The sequence below is a fragment of the Aotus nancymaae genome, unplaced genomic scaffold, assembly GCF_030222135.1.
Source record: "Aotus nancymaae isolate 86718 unplaced genomic scaffold, 86718_ANA_hifiasm-v0.15.2.pri h1tg000032l_0, whole genome shotgun sequence".
NCBI lineage: Eukaryota > Metazoa > Chordata > Mammalia > Primates > Aotidae > Aotus > Aotus nancymaae.
This window is the reverse complement of record NW_026988445.1, coordinates 3,756,429-3,784,239: the sequence shown is the minus strand read 5'-3', so window position 1 is coordinate 3,784,239 and position 27,811 is coordinate 3,756,429. Positions and strand designations below refer to the sequence as shown.

General features: G+C 36.3%; 1 pseudogene; it reads right to left on the bottom strand.

The window, feature by feature from the left end:
* Nucleotides 1–4,370: 4,370 nt before the first annotated feature.
* Nucleotides 4,371–5,247, bottom strand: LOC105721945 (voltage-dependent anion-selective channel protein 1-like; annotated as a pseudogene).
* Between the last annotated feature and the right edge of the window lie 22,564 nt (nt 5,248–27,811).

Here is a 27,811-nt window from a genome sequence, read left to right as displayed (position 1 = left end):
CATTGTTTATTTTTTCTTTTGCCTCCTCTGACTGTATTTTCAAAGAGCCAGTATTTAAGTTCATGAATTCTTTCTTCTGCTTGATCAATTCTGCTATTAAAAGATTGTGATGTGTTCTTCATATGCCAATTGTATTTTCTAGTCCAGAATTTCCTCTTGATTCTTTTTATTTACTTCAATCTCTTTGTTAAATTTATCTGAGAGAATTCTGAATTTCTTCTCTGTGATTTCTTGAATTTCGTTAACATAAGTATTCTGTCTGAAAAGTCACACATCTCTGTTTCTCATGCCTTATTTTGTTGATTTGGTGAGGTCATGTTTTCTTGGATGGTTGTGATGTTAGGAGATGTTCCTTGGTGTTTGGGCACTGAAGAGTTACATATTTATTGTATTCTTCATTTCTGAGCTTGTTTTTTCCCATCTTTCTTGGGAGGACTTTTCAGATATTTGAAAGAACTTGAGTGTTGTGATCTAAGTGTATTTGCTTTAGGGCTCAAGCCCAGTAACACAGTGGTTCTTGCAGAATTCTGGGAGAATTCTCTTTATCAGGCAAAATTCTTGTTTTCTTACCTTACTTTCTCCCAAACAAATGGAGTCTTGCTTTTTGTTCTGAGCCATCAAAAGTTGGGGATGGAGTGACATAGCACCCCTGTGGCCACCACCATGACTGTTCTGGATGAGACCTGAAGTCAGCATAGCACTGGGTCTCGCCCAAGGCCTGTTGTACCCACTCCCTGGCTACTCAAGGGTCTCTAAAATCAGCAGGTGGCAAGGCCAGCCAGGCCTGTGTCCTTTCTTTTAGGACAGCGAGGTCCCCCTAGGCTCCAGGTGGGTCCAGAAGTATTTTCTGGAGTCAGGAACTGCAGCCTTAAACCTTAGAAACCTACCTGGTATTCTATTATATTGCAGCTGAGCTAGCACTTAAATCACAAGATGCAGTCCTTCTCACTTTTCCCTACCCTTTACAAAGGCAGAGAAGGCTCATGTCATAGCCACCAGCACCACCCCAGGCTATGAGGAGTACTGCCAGACTACTGATGTTCTCTTAAGTCCCATGGGCTCCTAAGTCATCTTGTGGTGAATGCTGGCTGGTCTAGGACTCACCCTTCAGGGAACCTCCTCTGGCCCAGGGCAGAATGAGAAATGCCATCTAAGAGTCAAGTTCTAGAACTGAGGACCCCTGGAGCCCTCTTGGTGCTCTACCCTGCTGTGGCCATGCTGGTACCCAAGATGCAAGACAAAGTCCGTTTTACTTTTTCCTCTACTTTTCTGAAGCAGAAGGAGTTTTGTCCCATATTTGCCACAGCTGGTCTATGTGCTTAGTCTTACCTGAAACCAGCAAGCCTCAGAGGCTCACCCAAGGTACTTGATGTAATACAAGGGTCTTGGGGCTCTTCATCTAGCAGGTGATGAAGGCCACCAGGAGTAGGTTCTTTCCTTCAAGGCGGTGGGTTCCATTTTGGCCCATGGTGTGTTTAGAAATGTCATCTGGGAGCTAAGGCCTGGAATGGGGGCCTCATGACACTGAATGGTGCCCTATCCTACTGTGGGTGAACTGGTGTCCAAGATGCAAGACACAGTCATCCCCACTCTTCCTTTTCTTCTCCTCAAATGGAAGGAAGGTGTCTCTTTTGGAGCCGTGAGCTGTGTATCCTGGGGTTAGGGGAGGGATGATGCCACCACTCCCTTGTCCACCCGAGCTGGTGTATAAGTAGGTCATGTTCCCTGGCCCACCAAGTCCACTGTCTTTAGGTCTAGTTCCTTCACCTAGGAGCTGCAGTCCTTATGGCATAGACTGCCTTTCAAGTTTACTTAGAGACACAGAGCACTGTAGCCCTCAGTGGCAAGGTTTTCATGAACTCAAGTTCTGACTGCTGGGATCTGTGATTCCCCTTTGGCTAGGGCTGGTTTAAATCTTCCCTCTGTGGACAGATGTCAGTGGAGTTTGGTCTTGCATTTCCTTTTGCTGTAACAGGACAGCACTGGTTCAGTGCCTCAAAGTTGCTGTGTTCTCCTTTTTCCAAAACCCAAAGATGCTCTCCATACCAGGTTTCTGGTACTGGCAGGGGTGGGGGAGAGGTGATATTGGTGATTCAGGACTGTTTTGTCTATTTCTTCAATGCCTTTTCCAGTGATATAAAGTTAAAACCAGGTACTATGAGTGCTTACCTGAATTTTTGGTTCTTAGGAAAGTGTTTTGTGTGTTTGTGTATAGATAATTGCTAAATTGGTGTCCTTGCAAGGGGACATTCAGTGGAGCCTTCTATTCCACCATCTTGCTCTGCCTTTTCCCAAGATGTTTCTTTTAAAGTATTCTCAGATCACTGCTTAGACAAAAAACTTGAAGGAATACTTGTGGAGATCTCTGGAGCTAAATCTCTGTGTGGCTCACTTCTCTCTGATAGTCTTCCCATAAATTGTATTAAACCTGAGCTCCTTGAATTCTGACCTCTATCAGAAACTCAGCAGGATGGCCAAGCTGTGTTTGGCAGTCCCAAATGTTAGATTCTCAGTGTTACTGCCAGCAAAGCACCTCTAGGCAAGAAGCTAGGTCAATCTTAGGGCTTACTTTATTTGTTTCTTTTTCCTTAGAGATTACAATCCAATGCTGCCTGTTATCTAGTGTATTAAAATTTTTATTTATGTAGTTTTTCCAGTTAACCATTTTATAGAGAGAAGATAAATCCATTAGCTGTTACTCCAATATGGCCAGAAGTTAGCTTGATTCATTTCAAGATGGAATTATAGTAATAGTTTAGCAACTTAAACTGCTTATGCATATTTGTCATTTTTCTGATATTCTTTGTAAGACTACTTTATTTTGGCTTGAGATATTACCAACCCAATATTGTTAGAGGGACTGGATTATTATTTGGTTCATAAAAATGAATTAAAACCTTGAAAATAGATTAAGAAACTGTGCTTTCTCCCTGTAATATCAGGGAGTGAAGGATATTCCCCAGCCTTTAAAAACAGGTGATCATTTTCTAAGAGATCTACATTATTATATCTAGTTGCCTAGTAAAAACCTATATCAGCTCATCTTTCATGTTGATTGTGTATAAAGGAATCAGAATTGCACTATATGAGAGCTCTCAAACCAGCCTATGTGGCTTTTTGAATTCTCATTATTGTAACAACTTTTCATTGTGGTGAAACATAAATATATAGTTCTTTATTTATATTTGACGTATGAAGGGGCCATTCCTATAGAATATTAATATGAAATACCAGGTCAGATAACTTTACCTTTGGTTAATTTTGATTAACTACTCCCTTGTATTTAACTAAAGCACTGAATAAAGTACAAAAACTTTGTCTTAATTGTAGTTTTGGGTAAAAATAATTCTTCTGCATACATTTTTAATTAGATTTCCCAGAAAAGAGTTTGATTATAGAGTGTGTTACTCTGTGTAAATAGGACATAGCATAAAGCTGGGAAGTAGGAGCAGGAATAAGAAGAATGACAGTGAGGGAAAAACTTTCTCTTTTTTTTTTTTTTTTGAGGTTTCAATATTGTATTCAAGTTTTATTTTTAGTGATGTTAATTGCATTTGAAGGGGAGGATTTAATTCCACACAAAAAATGGAAGACTTTAAAATGTACCCATTAAACTGCTAAAAAAATGAATTGAGTGATGACAATACAACAAACAGAAGTTCAATTTAGATTCTGAGTATTGTTACCATGTGATTAAAATCACACAGACTCTTCCAAGCTTATAGCTCGAGCTCCTGGAAGCTATTTCATATTCTGGTACAAGGGCAAAAAACCACAACATGAGAAGGAATTAAGTCCTGAATTATTGGTTTCATCACATTCATCCTCTTTATCCCCAAATGGCCAAAAGAAACAGTTACTACATACTGCAGACCTTTTGGTGTAAGAGAGGTGATGATGAGTTGTGATGGAAACAGGCCATGAACATCTGTCTAAAAAAGTCCCTTTCAGGTGAGTTTGTACACACCATCAACCAACGAGCCTCCCTCTCATCTATTACAGTTAAGAAACTAAGGTTTGGGTCTTAGGAGATCACAATTTCATTCATTTACTCACTATAAATTTATAAAGTGCCTCCATATTGTCAGCTTCCATTTGCAAGCATTTCTAGATAAAAAAGAAATCTGACATTTCCAGAAAAGCTAAGTTTCCTCCAACTCTATAGCTGAAAAGACCTTCTTCTGGAATTGAGTTTCTTCTGTACCTTTGAAAGGGCGACACCTTAAAGCTGAATCATTCTTAACCCAGAGACCTAACATGATATTTAGCAATACCTGCATCCCAGAAATACAATGTTAAAAGATACACTAAATTATGATGATACGTATGCTGCAAAACAGTTTAAAATTAAACAACTGTACAATATTCATTTACACTTGAAATTCCAGTCTTAGACCAAACTTGTGAGCATGAATGTTCTTACCATCCAGGAAAGCTGACAGTATCAATCTGATACTTGGCTTTAGGGTCCGTATATACCATAAACCTAGAAGGTTGAAGTTGTTCACTTTATCCAAGAAGCAAGCATCAGGGTTGATCTGATACTTGGCTGCTATTTCAAAGCAAGTGTTACATTTTTCTGCTGACCAGGCGAGATTCACAGTGCTCTCATCTTCCTGTTCATTTTCTGGTAAATAGAGCCACCAAACACTATCCCGTCATTCACATTAGTGTGAAGCTGGAATTCATCAGTCTTCTACTCAACCGCAAAGTTGCTCTGGGTCCCTTGGGACTTTGCAGTCTAGAAATTCATCTGGTAGCCAGCCAGCCAACCCTTGTACACAGCACCAGAGAGCCTCTGATTGAAGGCTCAGCAATTTCAAAATCCATGCCACGGCTCAAGTTATTTGCACCACAAGCACTCTGTCTTGATTTTAGCATTTTTTTCTCCAGGTTAGGATGAATCAAAGGTCAGCTTTGGTTTTTCTTCCCCAGTGAGAAGGATGAATCAAAGGTCAGCTTCAGTCCATGTGCATTACTCTTTCATGGTAATCTCAGTGCCTATTGTGTTGTCATTGTTCCATTTCTCTGTAAACATCAGGCCATGATCCGCCCATCTGTACTTGGTTTCCAGACTGTCCTTCACTTTGGTGGTCCCAGTGTTGGCCGAGGCTGAGCTTGTAAATTCCAATCCATTCTCAGAATTTGTTTTCAAATCAAGTTTTATTAAGCCAAATCCATAGCCCTTGGTGAAAACATCCCTGGCAGAATTTTGCCAAGATAAGCACACGTGGGCAGCATGGCCATCTTCTGCTCAGAGGTGAGAGCCACGTGGGCTCAGTGGAAGCTACCACATGGATTGTGGCGCAGAGGTAAAAGTGGAGCCAGCAGTGGGGCCAAGAGTGGAATGGCACTGAGAGGGGAAAACTTTCAAAAATCAGAAGAAAAATTGAGAGTGAAGATACTGAAGTGTGACTAGTACTGTGGGTTGAATTGTGCCCCACTCCTAAAAAATACATTGAAATCTGCTATGGTTTTAATGTGTCCCCCAGAAGTTTCTGTGTTGAAAACTTAATCCCTATTGAAATAGTATTGAGACATAGAGGGCATTGAGTCATGAAAATGAAGCCCTCAAGAATGGATAAATGTCATTAGCATGGGAGTGGATTAGTTATAATGACAGTGAATTGTTATACAGTGAGTCTAGTCCTTAGTGTCTCTCTCTGTCTTGCATCCTCACTCACCAATGATGCCTTCTGCCTTTCAGGGGTGACCCTTTCCGGATACTGGCACCATGCTCCCAGACTTCCCTCTCTCCCAATCCGGGAAAAAAAAAATTTTTTTTTAATACATTACCCAGTTTGTGCTATTCTGTTACAGCAGCGGAAGATGGACTAAGACAGAAAATTGTGAGTAGGGATATTGTGAGTATCCCTACTGTGAGTAGGGATATTGCTATAATAATACCTGAAAATATGAAAGTGGCTTTGCAACTGTGTCATGAGTAGAAGCTGGAAGAATTTGAAAGAGCAGATTATAAAAATCCTAGATTGCCATGAATGGAGCATTAGGGGTAATTCTGGAGAGGACTCAGAAGAAGACAAGGAATGTCAGGAAAGTCTGGAATTTCTTAGAGATAACTCAAGTGGTCATGATTAGAATGTCGATAGACATATGATCAGTAAAGGACATTTGATGAAATATCAGAGAGAAATAAGGAATCCCTTATTGGAAAGTGGAGTAAAGGCCATCTTGCTATACAGTTGCAAAGAACTTGGCTGAACTGTGTTCATGGCTGGAGGCTTTATGAAAGGAGGCATTTAAGAGTAATGAGCTAGCATATCTAGCAGAAGAAATATCTAAGCAGTAAAGCATTCAGTCTGCTGTGTATCTGCTTTTCATCACTTACAGTAAGATGCGAGAGGAAAGAAATGACTTATAGATGGAATTTATAATCTAAAAGAAAGTAGAGCGGAAAGATTTGGAAAACTCAGTATGGACATGTGTTAGAGAGTGAAAGCATTTTCAGGAGAGAAAATCAAGGGTGTGGCCCAGCAACTATTTGCTAAGGGATTATCAAGATAATGGTAAAAAGACACTGAAGACATTTCAGATATCTTCAAGGTTTCCTCTTCTATCACAGGCCCAAGCTCTAGACGGGCAGAATTGTTTTAGGGGACTAGCTTCTCTAGGCCACCTCAGGTCTCTGCTCCCTGCATTTTGGCACAGCATTCTTCACCTGCCTCAGCCATAGATTAAGTGGCCCTAGGTGCAGCTCTGCCACTTCAGAACATACAAGCGAGAAATTTGATAGCATCCATGTGTTGCTAATTCGGTAGAATGCAAGAGTTATGGGGGCATGGCTTCTTCCATGTAGATTTCAAAGGATGTCACAGAGAGCCTAAGGGCCTAGCTAGAAAACTCCTTCAGGGGCAGAGCTGCTGCAGAGAGTCCCTACTAGGCCAAGTCCTAGTGAGGCCATGGAAGTGGGGCCACTCCCAAGACCACAGAACTGTAGGGGTCCCAGCATGCAACTCTAGCCTGGGAAAGCTACAGTCATGAGACTCCAATACAAGAGCACTGAAGCATGAGACCAGAAAAGCTATAGGGTAGGGCTGTCTGAGGCTTTGGGGGCTCAACTCCCTCCTCAACTCAGGATGTCTAGCACACACATATGTGTGTGTGTGTGTGTGTGTGTATGTATACACACATACACACATATATATACACACACACATATATACATGCTAGACACACACACATACATGTATATATATACACATATATATGGCACTTAGCATTGTGCCTGTCAAGTAGTAAGCATTTATTAAATGCTGGCAAATATTAGCTTGAAGGAGAGAACCAGCAATGGTAAGTCTTACTTTAAAATATTCCAAATATAGACCCTGATAATTATAACACTGAAGGCATAGGATTAGGGTAGTACATAATAAGTGAATAGTATGTGGCCTCTTAATAACTTTTGGATACTCAGTTCAGAGATATAAAAAGAAAACAATGAACCTGTCTATACATCCTTTCATGTATATATTTATTCTGTCATGATTTGTTCAAATAACCAATTTCAATGGTTTGTGAAATGCAAACTAAGTGTAATAATTTAGAACTGAGTATTTTTTGCCTGTTACAAAAAATTTTATGTTAATCTTTTATGAATCTGAAGTTTTTCATTTTTATTTTTATTTATTTATTTATTTTTTTATTGCATTTTAGGTTTTGGGGTACATGTGAAGAACATGCAAACTTGTTGCATAGGTACACACGTGGCAGTGTGATTTGCTGCCTTCCTCCCCTTCGCCTATATCTGGTATTTCACCCTGTGCTATCTCTCCCCAACTCCCCACCCCCCGCTGTCCCTCCCCTATTTCCCCCCAACAGACTCCAGTGTGTAGTGCTCCACTCCCTGTGTCCATGTGTTCTCATTGTTCAACACCCACCTATGAGTGAGAACATGCAGTGTTTGATTTTGTGTTCTTGTGTCAGTTTGCTGAGAATGATGGTTTTGTCCATGTCCCTACAAAGGACACAAACTCATCGTTTTTGATAGCTGCATAATATTCCATGGTGTATATGTGCCACATTTTCCCTGTCCAGTCTATCATCAATGGGCTTTAGGGTTGGTTCCAGGTCTTTGCTATTGTAAACTGTGCTGCAATGAACATTCGTGTGCATGTGTCCTTATAGTAGAACAATTTATAATCCTTTGGATATATACCCAGTAATGGGATTGCTGGGTCAAATGGAATTTCTATATCTAGGTCCTTGAGGAATCACCACACTGTCTTCCACAATGGTTGAACTAATTTACACTCCCACCAACAGTGTAAAAGTGTTCCTGTTTCTCCACATCCTCTCCAGCATCTGTTGTCTCCAGATTTTTTAATGATCGCCGTTCTAACTGGCGCGAGATGGTGTCTCATTGTAGTTTTGATTTTCATTTCTCTAATGACCAGTGATGGTGAGCATTTTTTCATATGTTTCTTGGCCTCATGTATGTCTTCTTTTGTAAAGTGTCTGTTCATATCCTTTGCCCACTTTTGAATGTTTTTTTTTTTCAAAAATCTTCTATAATTCCTTTAAAAATGACACAAAATGCCCTGCTCTTCATGCCTTACAGTAGTGCAAGTTTGGCAATATCAAACATAATTGGGCTAAATGTTTCTCTGGAAGCCCAGGTAAACTTTATTTGAAAAGAAGTCAGAAAGAGAAAATTAGAATACTTTTTTTTTTTTCCAGTTATGACATCCAGAATAAGAAGACTTTTTCATCCAGAATTGTATTCTGGCATAATAGTAGCTGATGGGTGAGAGCAAAATATACTAGAGAAGAAGCACTATTTGGAATACTATATAAAGATACTAGAGAAGAAGTGCTATAGTGGAGTATTATATAGAGATACTAAAGAAGGGCCAGGCATGGTGGCTCACGCCTGTAATCCCAGCACTTTGGGAGGCTGAGGCGGGTGGATCACGAGGTCAAGAGATCAAGACCATCCTGGCCAACATGGTGAAACCCTGTCTCTACTAAAAAATACAAAAATTAGCTGGGCCTGATGTTGCACACCTGTAGTCCCAGCTACTCAGGAGGCTGAGGCAGGAGAATTGCTTGAACCTGGGAGGCGGAGGTTGCAGTGAGCCGAGGTTGCAGTGAGCCAAGATCACACCACTGCACTCCAGCCTGGAGCCTGCTGGCAGAGCAAGACTCAGTCTCAAAAAACAAAAGAAGATACTAAAGAAGAAGTGCTATAGTGGAGTACTATATAGAAATACTAGAGAAGAAGTGCTATAGTGGAGTATTATATAGAGATATTGAAGAAGTGCTATAGTGAAGTATTATAGAGATACTAGAGAAGAAGTGCTATATGGAGTATTGTATAGCAATACTAGAGAAGAAGTGCTATAGTGGAGTGTTATATAGAGATACTAGAGAAGAAGTGCTACAGTGGAGTACTATTTAGAGATATTAGAGAAGAAGTGCCATAGTGGAGTATTAGATAGAGATACTAGAGAAAACATGCCATAGTGGAGTACTATAGAGATACTAGGGAAGAATTGCTATAGTGGAGTACTACATAGCGATACTAGAGAAGAAGTGCTATAGTGGAGTATTATATAGAGATACTAAACAAGAAGTGCTACAGTATAGTACTATATAGAGATGCCAGAGAAGAAGTGCTATAATGGAGTATTATATAGAGATGCTAGAGAAGAAGTGCTATATTAGAATACTGTAGGGAATTCATGAGCCCCACACATTGGGTGCCAGAAGGTAGGGATCCATGAGCCCCACATTGGGCACCAGAATGTAGGGAGCCAGCCCTGCATTACCCATGGGTACCCTGAGTTCGATGGTGAAAAAGGAATGAGAAAAGAAGAGTGGGACCAGAAGGCCATCACTTATTACTGGAGGCAGTGAAGGTCCCGAGCTCTGATCATCCACACTATTTATTGATTACAAACACTTTGATCTATAGGGTAGGGGTGTAGTGATGGTGGAGTGAATCAGTGAGCTGGAACTGGTGTGTTATTCTGAGGACTGATAACAGTGGTGGTTCAGGAGTTTCACGAAACAAGAATATGTGGTTATCTTTAGCCTGTTATGTATGTGCAGCTGATGGAATATGGGCCTCACAAGGAGCCTATAAGTCTGGCTAGGTCAGAGTGCTACAAAGGGGTTTTACGTCCTTGAGCACAATGTTTATGGTAACAGAGCCTCGGTTACCCTGCACCAGAACATGAGGCATGGAGAGGCCTTCCTCCTCAGAGGCCTCCTGCGGCCTTCCGCAGTTTGTTGTTCCTTGTTTATGTGTTACTCATAACCAATTTATGAGGCACTCTGTAAGTCCTTTCTCCTTTGCGCTTTTCCCAACAGAATACTATATAGAGATACTAGAGAAGAAGTGCTATAATGAAGTGTTATATAAAGGTTTTAGAGAAGAAGTGCTGTAGTGGAGTACCATTAGAATGGTGTACAAGATTTGCAAGCTCCTGGTTTTAAGGAGCTAGTGGGATAAACTGATATGTAAATAAACAATTACAACAGAATGTGATAAATGCACGTGTCATAAACTGTAATAAATGCACTTGTTAGGCACTCTGAAGCTTACAGGAGCAGCATTAAAGCCAGACTTGAGAGAATCAGTAAATATTTTCTATAAACATGTCATTAGACTCTTACCTTAAAGAATGTTATTAAGGCCGGGCGCGGTGGCTCAAGCCTGTAATCCCAGCACTTTGGGAGGCCGAGGCGGGTGGATCACGAGGTCAAGAGATCGAGACCATCCTGATCAACATGGTGAAACCCCGTCTCTACTAATACAAAAAAATTAGCTGGGCACGGTGGCGCGTGCCTGTAATCCCAGCTACTCAGGAGGCTGAGGCAGGAGAATTGCCTGAACCCAGGAGGCGGAGATTGCGGTGAGCCGAGATCGCGCCATTGCGCTCCAGCCTGGGTATCAAGAGCGAAACTCCGTCTCAAAAAAAAAAAAAAAAAAAAAAGAATGTTATTAAGTTAATAACTGAAAGAATTACTTGTAGAGAGTCAGATGAAGAGACAAGAGGGAGAGTTTTCCTGGCAGAGAGAAAAACGTGTATGAGGACTTGGAATGAGAGAGAGAGAGGTGAATTTGAGAAAATAAAATGAGTTAACATTGGCTGTGATGTAGATTATAAGGCATAGTGAATTGAATGATCACGTAAAGATGATAGGTAGTCAAATATTATGACGAATCTTAAACACTATATTAAGGAGTTGGAATTCTATCCCAAAGGTAAGCAGGAGCCATTTTATGATTTTAGGCAGGTAAGCAATATGATTAGTTTTGAATTTTAGAAAATTTACTTTTGCTGCTGTGTGGAAAATAAATTGAAGGGGGCCAAGACAAGAATGAAATATGAGAATCAGAGATGAGTCTGATGGAGCTATAGAGAGGAGACATGGTAATGACTTTAATCAGGGTAGAGTTAATCATAAAAAAGGCAATGCATGGATTTAAGAAACACTTAAGATGTAGAATTAACTGAATTTGATCATAGGGTATTATGTAGGTAGTGAGGCATAAAATTCAGAGTAGGGGAAGATTAACTTTAGATAGGAAGACAAACAATTATAATGTAAAACACAGAATGGGTATGGATTGAAGTAACTTTGAAAGTAATTTGGCTAATATCCAGAATTTACAAGGAACTTACACATACATATTTACAAGGAAAAGAAAACCTCATCAAAAGTGGGCAAAGAACATGAACAGATACTTCTCAAAAGAAGACATTTACACAACAAACAAACATTTAAAAAAAAGCTCAACATCACTGATCATCAGAGAAATGCAAATCAAAACCACAATGAGATACCATCTCACACCAGTGACAATGGCAATTATTAAAAAGTCAGGAGACAATAGATGCTGGTGAGGCTGTGGAGAGACAGAAATGCTTTTACACTGTTGGTGGGAATGTAAATTAGTTCAACCATTGTGGAAGACACTATGGCAATTCCTCAAGGATCTAGAACCAGAAATACCATTTGGCCCAGCAATCTCATCACTGGGTATATACCCAAGTGAATATAAATCATTCTACTATAAAAACACATGCACATGTATGCTTATTGCAGCACTTTACAATAGCAAAGACATGGAACCAACCAAAATGACCATCAGTGATAGACTGGATTAAAAAAATGTGGTACATATATACCATGGAATACTATGCAGTCACAAAAAGAAATGAGATCATGTTCTTTGCAGGGATATGGATGAAGCTGGAAGCCATCATCCTCAGCAAACTAATGCAGAACAGAAAACCAAACGCTGTATGTTCTCACTTATAAGTGGGAGTTGAACATTGAGAACACATAGACACAGAGAGGGGAGCACCACACACCAGGGCCTGTTGAGGGGAAAGGGGAGGGAACTTAGAGGATGGGTCAATAGGTGCAGCAAACCACCATGGCACAAGTATATGTATGTAACAAACCTGCATGTTCTGCACATGCATCCCGTTTTTGTTTTTGTTGTTGATTTTAAAAAAAAGGAAGTAATTAGAAGTTGGGTATATTCCCATCTGTTGACTTCTATTTTCTCTGGAAAGTAGAAGATAAAGCTATTATCTGAGACTGAGGGAAAAGGTCAGATGTAGGGCTTGAGATAGATAGAGAAAATTGAAAATAGTGAAAACTGAGAGTATTGAGAGCTGAAAAGTTAAACATAAAAAATTTCAAGGAATACTTGAAGGTCCATTCAGACTGTATATCATCAACTTGTGACAGCACCTGTGTGTGTGTGTGTGTTTGTAGTAGTGGTGGTGGTAGTAATAGTAGTATTTAATTTTTTAGCTTTGGAAAAGGCAGATACTTTGATTTCCTTAGAATTTAGGGTTTTCTCTACAGAAGAATAGTAGATCAAAAGATTTGAGTATTAATATGAGATTTGTATATTGATGAACTAACTAGTACAAACTAAACAAGTCAGAAAATGAAGGCAAGAGGAGAAAGATGAGTTTAATAACTGCAGATACCTGTGCAAAACCTGAAATACGTAAGTGAAATGAAAGAAGCATGGAAATATAATAAAGAAAAGGTTTCTAAAGAAGATTGTAGAAGTGGAAAACTCTAGTTAATGAATAAGTGTAGGGCATAACCCATAAATTTCTGTGGATGTCTAACAAAGAGGTAAAGGTCCCTGGAAATATAAAAGTGAATAAACTTGGAGGCCAAAGTACTGGATGGATCAAGAGGGAGTTTAAAATCACTGGAATTGTGGTAAGACTTGGGGATGGAGAAGAAAATCTTGAGTCAAATAGTAAAGGCTTGGTATAGAAAAAGGAGCTGATAGATGAAACAAAAATGAGACATCGAGGATTATATATACAAGTAAATGAACTTTAAGATTTAAGGAAAGCTTTGGATGGAAAAATAGTATTCTGAAAAGGGAAACAGAGAATAAGAAGAACATGAGTATATGATAAAAGAGTTTCCTAAAATTTCTAGATAACAAACTTATTGCATTGACAATGCCCAAAATACTGTTTCACTAATATTCTGCTTTCCAGTTTATCACTATATACCTTTATGTACATTTAATTATACATAGATCTATGTGTTTTTGTTGAGGGTTTTATAAATTGTGTACTTTTATAAGTGGAGTGCCATATATCAGTAATAGGATACCAAAAATGCATCTTCTGTCATAACTCTTGAAGTTTAAATAGTGTTTCATTTCCTAGCTACCCTGTTGGCCATTGCAATTTCCTCTTGGTTGCAAATCAGTCTACACTGTCACTGTGGTTCTGGGAAGAAGACTAAAGCCAGCAGTTTTGAAAAGTTGTTTTGAATAAGACAGTGAGGCTTCAAAAAGGTGATCTTGCAATATTTATTATTTCAAATCATTTGAAGAGTTTTTATTGTCCTGTTTATTATGCTAAGTTAATTGTTTCTATGATAAAGAGATCTCCCAAAGGAAATATTTTCTTGTCTAAATAAATTTAATGAAGCTCAAATGGTACATTTTGGCCTCACTTCACAGGTTTTGAAGAACTTCAAATCTCAAAGCAAATTTTTATTCCAAAATAAGTGAGAGAAAGTCACAGACAACAGATCAGTTCCAATACCTGCAGAGTCTACCAATTAAATAGATGTTCCTTGGCAGTATTTTAACCTGCTGTTAATGATGCTGGTTCAATTTGAATTCATCTAGTTGGTGCTCTCATTTCCTGATATAAAATTATTGGGAAAAGCAAATAGTCCCTCTTATTTTCCATGCTTGCAGGTCCCCATCTCTTTCACTTCTTTATGGTTACTTGCCAAAATGGACTCCAATCAACTAAGTTATCCTGTCTTAAACATGCTGCTCTTCTCATTAAGTCTTCTCCATAAATTCTTTCCGTTTTCTTTTTCAAAAGCCTCACTTCATTTGGTATCACTCCTATGGAAAGTCTTGATTAGATTAACTTCATCTAACTGTATGCATGCAACTGCTTTCTAATGCTTTAGATATATTTGTAATTCTTATCTTAGTGGAAAGGATATATGTCTTTCATCTCCATATCTCCAACTCCCAGCACAGTACCTGACACATAGTGGACAGTCGTATCAAAATTGCTCCTTTACACCATTTGTCTTTGGGTCATATTTTTTGTCTGTCTCTGAATTCACTCTGACAAGCTGCATAAGTTACTAGAGTTTAAACAGGACCAAATATAGCAGCATAGGATCCCTTTGGCAAACTCTGGATATCCACCTCTACAGCTGTCTTTGATTCAGGTATTATATGCTTAAGTATTTAGGAGTCTCTCTAAACAGAAAGTCTGACTTGGGTTTTTTCACAGAATCAAGTCAGAATTCTGAAAGGTAGGCTTAAATGTCAATAAATAAGCAAAAGTAGACCAGTTTTTCTCAAAGCGTAAGCTCCTTAAAGGTCTGTGTCAAGTTTGTAAAACTGACACTGTGTAGTACTTTGGAAATATATATAGAAAGAGACATTCAGTATGTTTTAACAATAATTTTTATATAATGACATAAAGATTAAAATATTAAAGGCAACTATAATAATCAAAAGAATGGTGAAGCTCCAAAGTAGAAGCAATGTAGTATAGTGAAAATAACACGATTAAGCATGACAGGACTCAGATTCTAATCTATCACAGTTGGTTGGCCCTGAGCAATTTGCTTAACTTTTCTGAGCCAGACTTCTCTTATTTGTCAAATGAGATGTTTGAGATGTTGAAGGAGACGGTCTTTAAGATTCTTACAGCTTTTCTAAGCTGTGATATTTTACAGAATCTTAGAAAAGTATAGAGAGTTGTATGATGTAATTATGGTTATTAGAATACAATGAATATATCAGAGCTTCTTCTCTAGAGAGAAGAATATGATGCATTATTAATTTCATGAAGGCTATTGAGAGGGTGTTCCAAAGTGCCTAGGAAACTGAACATACAGTAAATGTCTGCTACAGTTTATAAAGGTTAGAAAATATCTCAGAGTTATCTTTTAAACATTTAGCTTTGCAGTTGAGGAATGTGAGGTTCGAGAAGTTCATTTGCTCTCTTAATTTCACACTCAGCAAGTAAATTGTGAAAATTATGCCAGGATTCAAGTAGGTCGTTAACAATAAGGTAAGTAGTTATTCTATTTTTCCAATTATTTGCATCAAAGAGAAAAAGTGAGATTTGGGCAACATCACCAATGGCTAATATTTAGTATGATAAAAAGAAAATTACTTGCAACAAATATTGGCAATATCTTCAATACAGAGAGTTCTGACAAATCAATATAAACTCAACAAGGCCAGGTGTGGTGGCTCAAGCCTGGGATCCCCCGTGCTTTGGGAGGCAAAGGTTGTGAGGATCGCTTTTGCCCAGGAGTTTGAGACTAACCGGAGCAACATAGGGAGACCTTGTTTCCACACACACACACAAAAAAAATGCAAACATTAGCTGGGTGTTGTGCATGCCTGTAGTCCCAGCTACTTGGGAGCCTGTTGCAGGAGAATTCATTGAACCTGTAGGTAGAAGCTGCAGTGAACTGCGACGGCACCCCTGCACACCGTCCTGGGTGACACAGAGATACCTTGTCTCAACAAAAGGTAATCAAATAATTTTTAGAACTTCATGATTATACAAGTCACAGAAATGATTAGAAATTCTCATTAATTTGAAAATTTATTTGCTAATTTATAAATAAGTGCACATAAGAAACAATTTCTTGGTCAGAATCAATGCTGTATGAATAACCATGATGTCATGTAAGTTAGATATTTTGTAAATCTACAAATGAGGTTTGGACATAAGTATTATGGACAGGGAAAACAAATTCATATCAGAAGCATTGACTCCAATTAGTAGACTTTTTTGCTTTTTAATAAGGGAAATGTTCTAATTTAATCAACCTGTCACCTGGTTGCTGGATGACCCCTCTCCTGCCCATCTCCGACTCCCCTTAAAAATCACGGGGCTTTATTGTTAAAAGTTCAAGAATGTTACAGTGTCTATAGAATATTAATCATGAATCCATTAAGCAAAAATGGAAACGGCTGGAAAATCAACTACGTGACAGGTTGATTAAATTAAAACACTCTTACCATGAAAGGACAATTTCTTGTAATTGGAAACAACACTTTGGATTTGTATTTGTTTTCTCTGTCTGTCTGTACTATTTAGGCCAAAACCTCATTTGCAGACTTATAAAATATCTACTTAGGTTGGTGCAAAAGTAACTGTGGCTTTTTCATCATCTTGCTACATTGTACTTATCAGGTCATATCAGCATGCTATTATCAATACATTAGATAAACACAATTCCTATGAAATGACATTGTAGATAGACTTCAAGATAGCAAACATCTAGCATGTAAAGCAATTTTATCTCTGCTATGAGGGTTAAACAGACAAAAATAATGGAAACTATAGATACAATAAAATATTGAGATGCAAATTACCCCAAAAGGACATATTTTTACATCAAAAGCATAAAAGGTGTTGTAAGAGAGAGTAAAAGTGTAGTTAAGTTGTTATCAGAAGAGAATAGCCAGCTTTAAATTTAAGACATTTTTATATAAATGTCATAGTAACTACAAACAAAAAACCTAAAATAGAGGCACAAAATATTTTTTAAAAAAAGGATTCAAAAGAGATAACAGGAGATTATCAAACAAAGGAAGGCTGTAGGAAAGAAAAAAGAAAACAAAAGATTTTCAAAACAACCAGAAAACAAATTACCAAATGGCAGTAGCAAGTCCTTACCTATCAACAATTACCTTGAAGGTAAATGGATTAAATTCTCCAATCAAAAGTTATAGAGTGGCTGAATGGATTTATCAGAAACTCAAGATCCAACCATATGCTGCCTACAGAAGAATTGCTTCACTAGTAAGGACACATACTGAAAGGGAAGGGATGGAAAAATATATTCAATGTAAATGGTAACCAAAAGAAAGCATGGGTGGCCATTCTTATATCAGATATGAAATAGACTTTAAATGAAAAACTATAAAAAGAGACATTGAAGGCAGTTATACAATGATAAAGGGTTAATTCATCAAGAAAACAACAATTTAAAAAAATATATTTACCAAACATTGCAGAGCCTAAATGAATAAAGCAATTATTAAATGATCTGAAGTGAGAAACAGACTACAATATAATAGTAACAGTGGTGGGGACCTCAGTACTCCACTTTCAACAGTCGATATATTATCTAGACAGAAAATCAATTAGGAAACACTGGATTTGAATTACACTTTAGACCAAATGGACCTAATAGACAATACAGAACATTCCTTCCAACAACAACAGCATATACTTTCTTCTCAAGCACACATAAGGTATTCTCTAGGATAGATCATATGTTAGGCTACAAAAAAGTTAACAAATTAAATAGGATTGAAATCATATCAAGTATCTTTCTAATCCCAGTGACATGAAATTAGATCAATGACAAGAAAAATTTTGAAAAATTTACAAATATGTGGAAATTAAACAGCATACTTCCAAACAATGGGTCACAGAAGAAACAAAAATAATTTTTAAATACCTTGAGATAAACAAAACAGGAAATACATCATACCAAAATTTACAGGATACAGCAAAAGCAGCCCTAAGAGGGGAATGTACAGCAATAGATGCTTGTATCAAAAAATAAGAAAAGATCTCGAATAATATCATTATACCTAAAGGAGCCAAAAAAAAAGAAGAACAAACTAAGCCTAAAGACAGTAGAAGGATAAGAATAAAAGTCAGATCAAAAATAAATTAGAGGAAAGAGAAACAATAAGATTTATAAACTATCAAAATTTTCTATTGCAACTTTACAACTTAATAACATTTGGGATATTTATAGAGTTGGCAATCATCACTACAATACAATTTTATAACATTTCTTTCATACAAGAAAATGTATTTTAGGCTGTTTATCATTAATCTCTGTAGCAACCCCTAACTCCAGACAATCTGATCTGTTTCCTGTATCTGTAAATTTGTGTATTCTGGATATTTAATATAAACGGGAACATGCAACATGTGGCCATTTGTATCTGGCTTGTTTCACTTAGCATAATATTAGGAGATTCATCCATGTAGAGCATATATCAGTATTTCATTCCTTTTTATTGCTGAATAGTATTCAATTTTATAGATTTGCCACATTTTGTATATCCATTCACCAGTTGATTAATATTTGGATTTATCATTAGCATTAGTTGATGTAAGTAATACTTTCCTGAACATACACATATAAAATTTTGTGTGGACATATACTTTTATTGTTGTTGGGTACATTGCCAGGAAATGGAATTTCTGTACTGTTTGGTTAGCTTATATTTGACATTTTCATAAACTACCAAATTGTTTTCCAAAGTAGCTGTATTATTTTACATTCTCACCAACAATGTTAGTGGACTCCTTATTCCATAGCCACACATATACTTAGTATTTGTGTAATTGACTATAAGATTTTAGTGGAATAATAAACAAAAATGTTCAGGATTTGCACAGTGAAAACTACATAATATAAAGCTGCATCTCACAAACTGTGATATGTTGTGTTTTCATTTTCATTAAATTTAAAATAATTTCTAATTTTCTATTTAATTTTCTTTTTGGCTTATTTGGAAGTATTCTATTTAGTTTCTATGTATTTGAGGGCTTTCCAGGGACCTTTTTGTTAGTGATTTCCAATTAAATTCCATTGTGGACAGAAAACATACTTATTATAATGACCTTTATAAAAAATTTACTGGGACTTATTTTGTACCCTACCTTATAATCTATCTTGGAGAATATTTTTTGTGTACTGAAAAAGATGATATATTTTGCAGTCACTGCTTGGCATGTCCTAAAATGTCAGTTAGGTTGAACTGGTTGGTAGGATTGTACAAGTCTATACTTGTATATGTCTATCTTGCTGAATTTTTGTCCAAAGTTGCTTTATTAGCTATTGAGGGCAAGATATTGAAATACAGAACTATTACTTTTGAAATGTTTATTACTCCTTTGAATTCTTTCTACGTTTGTTTCATGTATTTAGGAGTTCTGTTGTTAGGTATCTATCCATCTATCTACTATCTATCTAATTGATATGTTGGCCCTTTTATCATCATGGAATGCTCTTCTTTGCCTATAATGATATATCTCATGTTAAAATAAATAATTTTATATTAATATAGCCACTCCACTTCTCTTCTGGTTAGTTTGTGTGATGCATCATTTTTTTTTTTATTTTACTTTAAACTCATTATATCTTTGAATTGAATGTTTGTTTTTATAGACAGCATATAATTGGATCTTGCTACTTATCCCATTTTACAACCTTTTTCTTTTACTTAGGGTGATTATTCAAATTTAATGCAATTATTGATATGGTTGGATTCATGTCTGCCATTTTATTTGTTTTGTGTTTTTCTTTTGTTGTTGTTATTGTTCTGTTACTTCTTTTCTGCATTCTTTATGTTAAGCAAATTTTTTTAGTGTATCAATTAATTTCTTTGATGATGCTTTTACTATATTATTTTCACTCATTTGCTTACTGTTTGCTCTAGGGAATACAGTATGCATCTTATCATATCAAAATCTATTTCAGAATAGTAATACTTAATTCTGGTGAAAAATAGAGACTTTGCTCTAAATTATACATCCTCTCCCAACTTTGAGTTATTATTATCAAATCTATTATTACAGCTACATATAGTATGTTATAAACTCAGTAATATAAGTGTCACAAGTATTGACTTATATCTTTTATTTTTAAAAGAAGAAAAATATATTTATGAAGTCCTTTATTACAAACTACATATTTACCATTTCTAGTAGCTTCATTTCTTCATGTATTTCAATTTACCATCTGCTGTTCTTTTCTTTTATCCTTAAGAATTTCAGTATTTCTTACAAGCCAGGTCTGCTGGCAGCAAGTAATCTTTGTTTATTTGGAAATGCCTTTATTTCACTTTCACTTTTGAAAGGTAGACTTGCTACATAGAATTATTGTTTGACATCTTTCCCCTTTCAGAATTATCAAAATAACCACATTTAGGTATAATGCACACACTATAAAATTCACCATCTTCAAAGTACAATTTAATAATTTTTAGTATATCCATAAATTTTTGACTTGGTCACTATTATCTAATTTCAGAACATCTTTATCACCTGAAAATGAACTTCATACCCATTAGAAGTCACTGCCCCTGGCAACCACTGATCTACTTTTTGTCTCCATAGACTTGCCTAGATTGGATAGTTTATGTAAATACAGTCAAACATGTGGCCTTCTGTGATTGTGTTTTTTTCACTTAACATAATGTTTTCAAGTTTTATCTATGTTAGTGACATATAGCAGAATTGTATTCATTTTTATAGCTAAATAATATCTCATTGTTTGGAAAATTACATTTTTTTATCCATTCACCAGTTGATAGAAATTTTGTTTCCTGTTTTTTGAACAGTATAAATACTGCTATTATGAACATTTATGTAAGACATTATTTTTTTATTAGATATTTAAGTAGGAGTGGATTTGTTGGATCATATGGTAAGTATATGCTTAGGTTTTTGAGAAACAACTACTTTCCAGAAGTATGCTTCTCTCAGCACTTTGAATGTCATTTCACTACCTCTAGCCTCCACTACTTCTGATAAGAAGTTAATTTTCAGTTGCTTTTCTCTTACTGTTTTCAAAATTTTCTCTTTGGTTTTGACTTTCAGAAGTTTGACCCTGATACTTCTAAATGTGAATCTTTTGGCAATTCTCCCATTTGGGTTTCATTTACCTTCTTGTATTTGTACATGGAATATATATTATAATTTGGGACGTTTGCATTCATTATATCTATATACACACACATCTCTCTCTTTCTCTCTCTCTCCACACACACACACGTGTGTATGTGTGTGTGTGTGTGTGTGTGTGTGTGTGTGTATATATATATATATATATATATACCAAGTCCCAGAGTAGAAAAAAGTTTGTGGTTTCTTTTTTACTACAAAAATGCTTCAGTAGGTGAAACCACATACTATTAAAATGCTGTAAAATGCAATGGCATGCAACGTGAAGATACAAAGAATATCAAATGCACACACAGTGAGACATGAGTATCACAGAATACATTGTGAGTAAATAAAGAATTCATACCACCTCCACCCTTCCCCAGTAACAGAAGGCTCTAGACCACCTCCTCAGCTGTGATGTGCTAGTACTGTTGGTACTCGGACACCACATGAGTCTATGTTGCTCTCAGGCTCAGTGAACTCCATGTCGTAGCCTTTCTACTCTGAGACTTCTGTTACATGCATATTAGTATATTTATTATTGTCCTTTAAATCTCTGAGGCTACATTAATTTTATTTTTCAATCTCTTTTTCTCTGTTCTTCTGATGGAAAATTTCTATTGATCTTCAAGTTTATGGATTCTTTTTTCCAGCTCAGATATTCTGTTGAGTCCAGTCATTATAATCTAAAACTTTTGAATTTCCATTTGATTATTTTTTAATATGGTTTGTATTTCCTTATTGAGAGTACTTTGATGAGATGAGTTATTATCATTATATTTTCCTTAAATTCTTCAAAGTTTTCTTCAGTTCTTTGACTATAGTTATAATAGTTGCTTTTATGAGATTGTCTCTAACATCTGGAATCACTTGGAATCAATTTCTATTCACTGCTTTTTTCTTCAGTATTGGTCACAGTTTCCTGTTTTTTTTTTTTCTTTCTTCTCTCATAAATTGAGTTAAAACCTGGACGATTTAGACAATATACTGTTTCCAGATTCTGTTTTTTAAACTTGTTGACTTTTGACAGACTAAATAGTTGCCTCTGGCCTGGTTGTTTTCTTTTAAGTCTAAAAGTTTCATTTATACCAAACAATGATGTATGTAATATATAGGAATTTATGATTTGTAGAAATACCTTAAAAAGGGTGCTCTCAGTCTTTCTAAACCTGCATGTGTCTTCACCCAAGTCTTATTCCTATACATTCCTAGCTTCTTAGGTATCTTCAAATAATTTTAAAATGTCCTTGATTTTCTTTACTTTTGCCATATATGTGTACATCTGTAAAATATATACCTTTTTATTTTGTATTGACTTTATAAAAATGCTGTTATAATGTATGTAGTCAGTTGCAACGATATATTTTTTCCAGACAAAATTGTGATTCTGAGATTTATCTCTATTGATGTATTTGGTTATTATTTACTTATTTTCACTGATATATGGTATTTCACAAAGTGTCTCTTTTGTTCTCTCATGAATAATATGGTTGTTTTTAAATGTTTGCAATTGTGAACAATGCTGATAAGAATATTCTTGTTTCTCACCATGCACATGCATGTATATTTCTTTAATGTATAAATCTAAAGTATTACTTGTTCATTAAGTATGAACAAGTTCAGTTTACAAATTAATGCCAACTTTTTGTTTTTTCCCCATAGTTGTACCTTTTGAACCTCTCATCAGCAGTAAGGCTTCTAGGAGCTACACATTTTTGCTCACACTTGGTATTATTAGTTTATGTTTCTTGTAGGCATGCTGAAAGTTTCTCTCACAAACTTTTTATTTCATATCATTGGTCAGCATTGTCTTATAACCTAATGTGTATTTAAACCCATCTCTTGCAAAGATAATACAATACTATCATTGGCTACCTATTCTGTTAAATATGGTAACCATCATCTATATGTGTTTAATTAGTTCTTTAGTTACACTAATTATATTTCAAATGCTCAATAGTTAAATGTGGCTTGTGGCTCTCAAATTGGACAGCACAGATATAGAATATTTTCATTATTACAGATTGTTTCATTGGGTGGCAGTGATTTAGAACTATCAGCCACTCTTGACATCTATGAATTAGACTGGATACCTGAGCACAATTGGAGTTCTGAAAAAAAGAGGTAGATAGATGTTAGATTTTTAAGGAAAAAGGTTGCTGCTACATGTGCTTATACAGTAAGCAGTTATGAAATGTAGGTAGTTGCATGGAGATCGACAGAGACATCTGCTGTATCCATCCCTTAAGCTGCAGAAGATCTGTTATTACATTTATTGCAAGTACCTAAGTTGAAATTTTGTTGGTGTTAATAGTGCAAAGATTTAGCATAGTTGATTAATTCAAGAAACTTCATTGAATCATCTAAACAGAACCAGGAATAATAAGATGAGTAATGAGTCTAGGTGGTTAGCCAAAATGCACTGAAATTGGCAGCATGGTGAATTAGATGAAACAAGCACTCTATGGAATACTTTGTGGGCACAGAGTGCCATGTATAAGGAAAACTGTAGTACCATGTAAACCTTCTGAGATTTTTTGCCCTGACTGTCCATTAAAGGGAACTTACTCATCAGAGGTCTGTCTGAACAGAAGAGGACTGAAAACTATAGTTGATGGATCTGAGGGAGAATGGTGTTATAGAACTCAATTACAATTTCAGTTAAGGAGAAAAATTGGTTATCACAGAGTAACCTTTGTGTTCACTCTCTCATTGACATGAAAGCAGAGAAATTATATTGCCTTTTGGTTTTACTGCCCAGTTCAAGGAGGAATATCTCCTGCTATTTCCTTTAGATATTAAAAAAGGAACATCACAACTTAAATTATAAGGCTATGAAACATTTATTTAAATTGAATGGGATATTTGAAACATGCTAGTATTAGAAGCATTAAACAATTAGAAGAAAATTTCTAATATTAGAAAGCATTAAACAATTAGAAGAAAAGTCTAAATTGTATAGTACTGAAAATAAAAAAAATCTCAGATCATTAAAAGGTCAATGGGATTGCTGAAAGCACAATGACATAATAAAGTCTATCTACCAGCATCATTAAACACTCAGGAAGGGCAAAACTCCTTTGAGAGAAGCACATGAAGACAACAGATCACAGTGAGCTCCTGAAGCTACAGCTGCTTTTAGTTTCTTCTAAACTTTGAAGTTATCTTTGATTTTTAAAATATCTTCCTTTTATTATCAACTTTGTCCTTCATATCTCTGGCATTCATTCTTTTGATATTAGTCAGAATTCTCCAGAGAAACAGAACCAATAGGCTATATTTATATAGGATATATAAGAATCACCCACACATGCACATACATATATATGATAGGATATATATATATAATATATATATACACACACAAAATAGAATATATATATAATATATATATTGCATATATATGAAATAGGATAGATAGATAGATACATAGGGAGTTAGTTTGAGAAATAGACTCACATGATTGTAGGGACTGGTAATCCAAAAAGCAGTAGGGCAGATAGGTGGGATGGAAATTCAGGTGAGAATTGATGCTGCAGGTTTGTGTCCAGACTCCACAGGGCAGCAGGTTGGAAAATCAGGTAGAGTTTTTAAGTGTGGTATTGAAGAGATCTTATTTCTTCTTCAAGAAACCTCAGTTTCTGGTATTAAGACCTTCAATTAATTGGATGAGGTTCACCCACATTATAAAGGGTAGTCTGCTTGACTCAAAGTCTAATGATTTAAATGTTAACCAGATAGCTATGGTTTGAATGTGTCCTCCAAAGTTCATGTGTTGGAAACTCAATCACCAATGCAACAGTATTGAGAGGTGAGATCTTTAAGAGGTGATTAGTTCATGAGGGTTCTGCTTTCATGTGTGGATTAATATTTTTACCTTGGGAGTGGGTTCATTATTGCAGAGAAGAGTTCCTGATAAAAGGATGAGTTTGGCCTCCTTTCCCCCAGTCTCCCTGGCACGGGTGTTCACACACATAAGCAGGATCTCTTGCCCTTTCATCTTCCACCATGGGATGATGCAGCAGTAAGGCCCTCACCAAATGAGAGCCCCCTGACCATAAATTTTCCAGCCTCCAGAATTGTAAGAAATAAATCTCTGTTCTTTATAAATTGCCTAGTCTCAGATAATCTGTTTTATAGGGACACAATATGGACTAAAACACACATCTAAAAAATACATTAATAGCAACATTTAGACTGGTGTTTGGCCAAATTACTGGGTGCCATAGCCTTGCTAATTTGATGCATAAAATTACCCATCACACTTTCCATTTCCAAAACGATCACCTCAAACCTATGCTGTTAATACCTCGTGCTTGAAATGATTAAAGTGGGTCATCTCACTCTGCACCCCACAATATTGGTCTTCCCTCTCCCAGTCTCTTCATTCTTCAATTCACTCTTTTCTTGGGATATTGCTGTATTCCTAAAATATTTCCCCTCAATATTCTTCATTATCTTACCCAGCTTATCAAACCATGCTGATTTACAGCTATTCTATGACTCTTTTGCTTCATTCTTGGTGTTCTTCTTACTCTTCTCCACATGACCCGTTCATTCTGTGCTGGTCAAATCATAGCTGGGCTATTGTGTTTCCTCTTAGTTCTCTTTTTTTTTTTTAAAGAAAGAAAAGAAGAAAGAAGGAAAGAGAAAAAGAAAGAAAAAAAAGAAAAGAATGGAAGAGAGAAAGAGGAAGAGAAAGAGGGAGAGAGAATGGGAATCTTGTTCTATTGCCCAGGCTAGAATGCAGTCTAAAAATGGGTACTAAAAACCTCTTTTATGCCAATAATTGTGCTTAACAATGGAGACAGGAAGGAATAAGGGAAGAAAATAACAAACAGCCAACCAATATTTCATTTAAACCTGTGAAATGCTATGCAATTGCCGAGGAGTGATTTACTTCCAATTATGTGGTAGCTTTTAGAATAGGTGTGATGTGATACTGAGAAAAATGTATGTTTTGTGGATTTGGGGTGGAGAGTTCTGTAAATATTTGTTAGGTTTACTTGTTCCAGGTCTGAGTTCAAGTCCTGGATATCCTTGTTAATTTTCTATCTCATTGATCTGTCTAATACTGACAATGTGGTGTTAAAGTCTCCCACTATTATTGTGTGGGAATCTAAGTCTCTTTGTAAGTCATTAAGAACTTGGCTTATGTATCTGGGTGCTCCTGTATTGGGTGCATATATATTTAGGATCGTTAGCTCTTCTTGTTGCATTAATCCTTTTACCATTATGTAATGTCCTTCTTTGTTTCTTTTGATCTTTGTTGCTTTAAAGTCTATTTTATCAGAGACAAGAATTGCAACTCCTGCTTTTTTTGTTGTTGTTGTTGTTGTTTTTTACTCTCCATTTGGTTGATAAATCTTCCTCCATTCCTTTGTTTTGAGTCTTTATGTATCTTTGCATGTGAGATGGGTCTGGATACAGCATACCAATGGGTTTTGGCTTTTTATCCAATTTGCCTGTCTAAGTCTTTTGATTGGGGCATTTAGTCCATTTAAATTTAGGATTAATATTGATTTATGTGAGTTTAATACTGCCATTTAATGCTAGCTGGCTGTTTTGCCCATTAATTGATGTAGATTCTTCATTATGGTGATGCTCTTTACCTTGTGGTATGTTTTTGGGATGGCTGATACTGGTTGTTCCTTTCTATGTGTAGTGCTTCTTTCAGAAGCTCTTGTAAAGCAGGCCTGGTGGTGATGAAATCTCTAAGTACTTGCTTGTTCACAAAAAATTTTATTTTTCCTTCACTTATGAAGCTTAGTTTGGCTGGATATGAAATTCTGGGTTGAAAGTTCTTTTCTTTAAGGATGTTGAATATTGGCCCCCACTCTCTTCTGGCTTGTAGGGTTTCTGCTGAGAGATCTGCTGTAAGTCTGATAGGCTTCCCTTTGTGGGTAACCTGACTTTTCTCTCTGGCTGCCCTTATTATTTTTTCCTTCATTTCAACCCTGGTGAATCTGATGATTATGTGCCTTGGGGTTGCTCTTCTTAAGGAATATCTTTGTGGTGTTCTCTGTATTACCTGGAGTTGAGTATTGTCCTGCCTTGCTAGGTTGGGAAAGTTTTCCTGGATAATATCCTGAAGAATATTTTCCAGCTTGGATTCATTCTCTTCATCACATTCAGGTACACCTATCAAACGTAGATTAGGTCTTTTCACATAGTCCCATATTTCTTGGAGACTTTGCTTATTCCTTTTTATCCTTTTTTCTCTAATCTTGTCTTCTCATTTTATTTCATTAAATTGGCCTTCGACCTCTGATACCCTTTCTTCTGCTTGATCAATTCGACTGTTAAAACTTGTGCATACTTCACGAAGTTCTCGTATTGTGTTTTTCAGCTCCATCAATTCACTTATATTCCTCTCTAAATTGTCTATTCTCGTTAGCATTTTGTCAAACCTTTTTTCAAGGTTCTTAGTTTCTTTGCATTGGGTTAGAACATGTTCTTTTGCTCACAGAAGTTTCTTATTATCCACCTTCTGAAGCCTGATTCTGTCAATTCATCACACTCGTTCTCCATCATGCCTTGTTCCCTTGCTGATGAGGAGCTGCAATCCCCTGTAAGAGGAGAGGGATTCT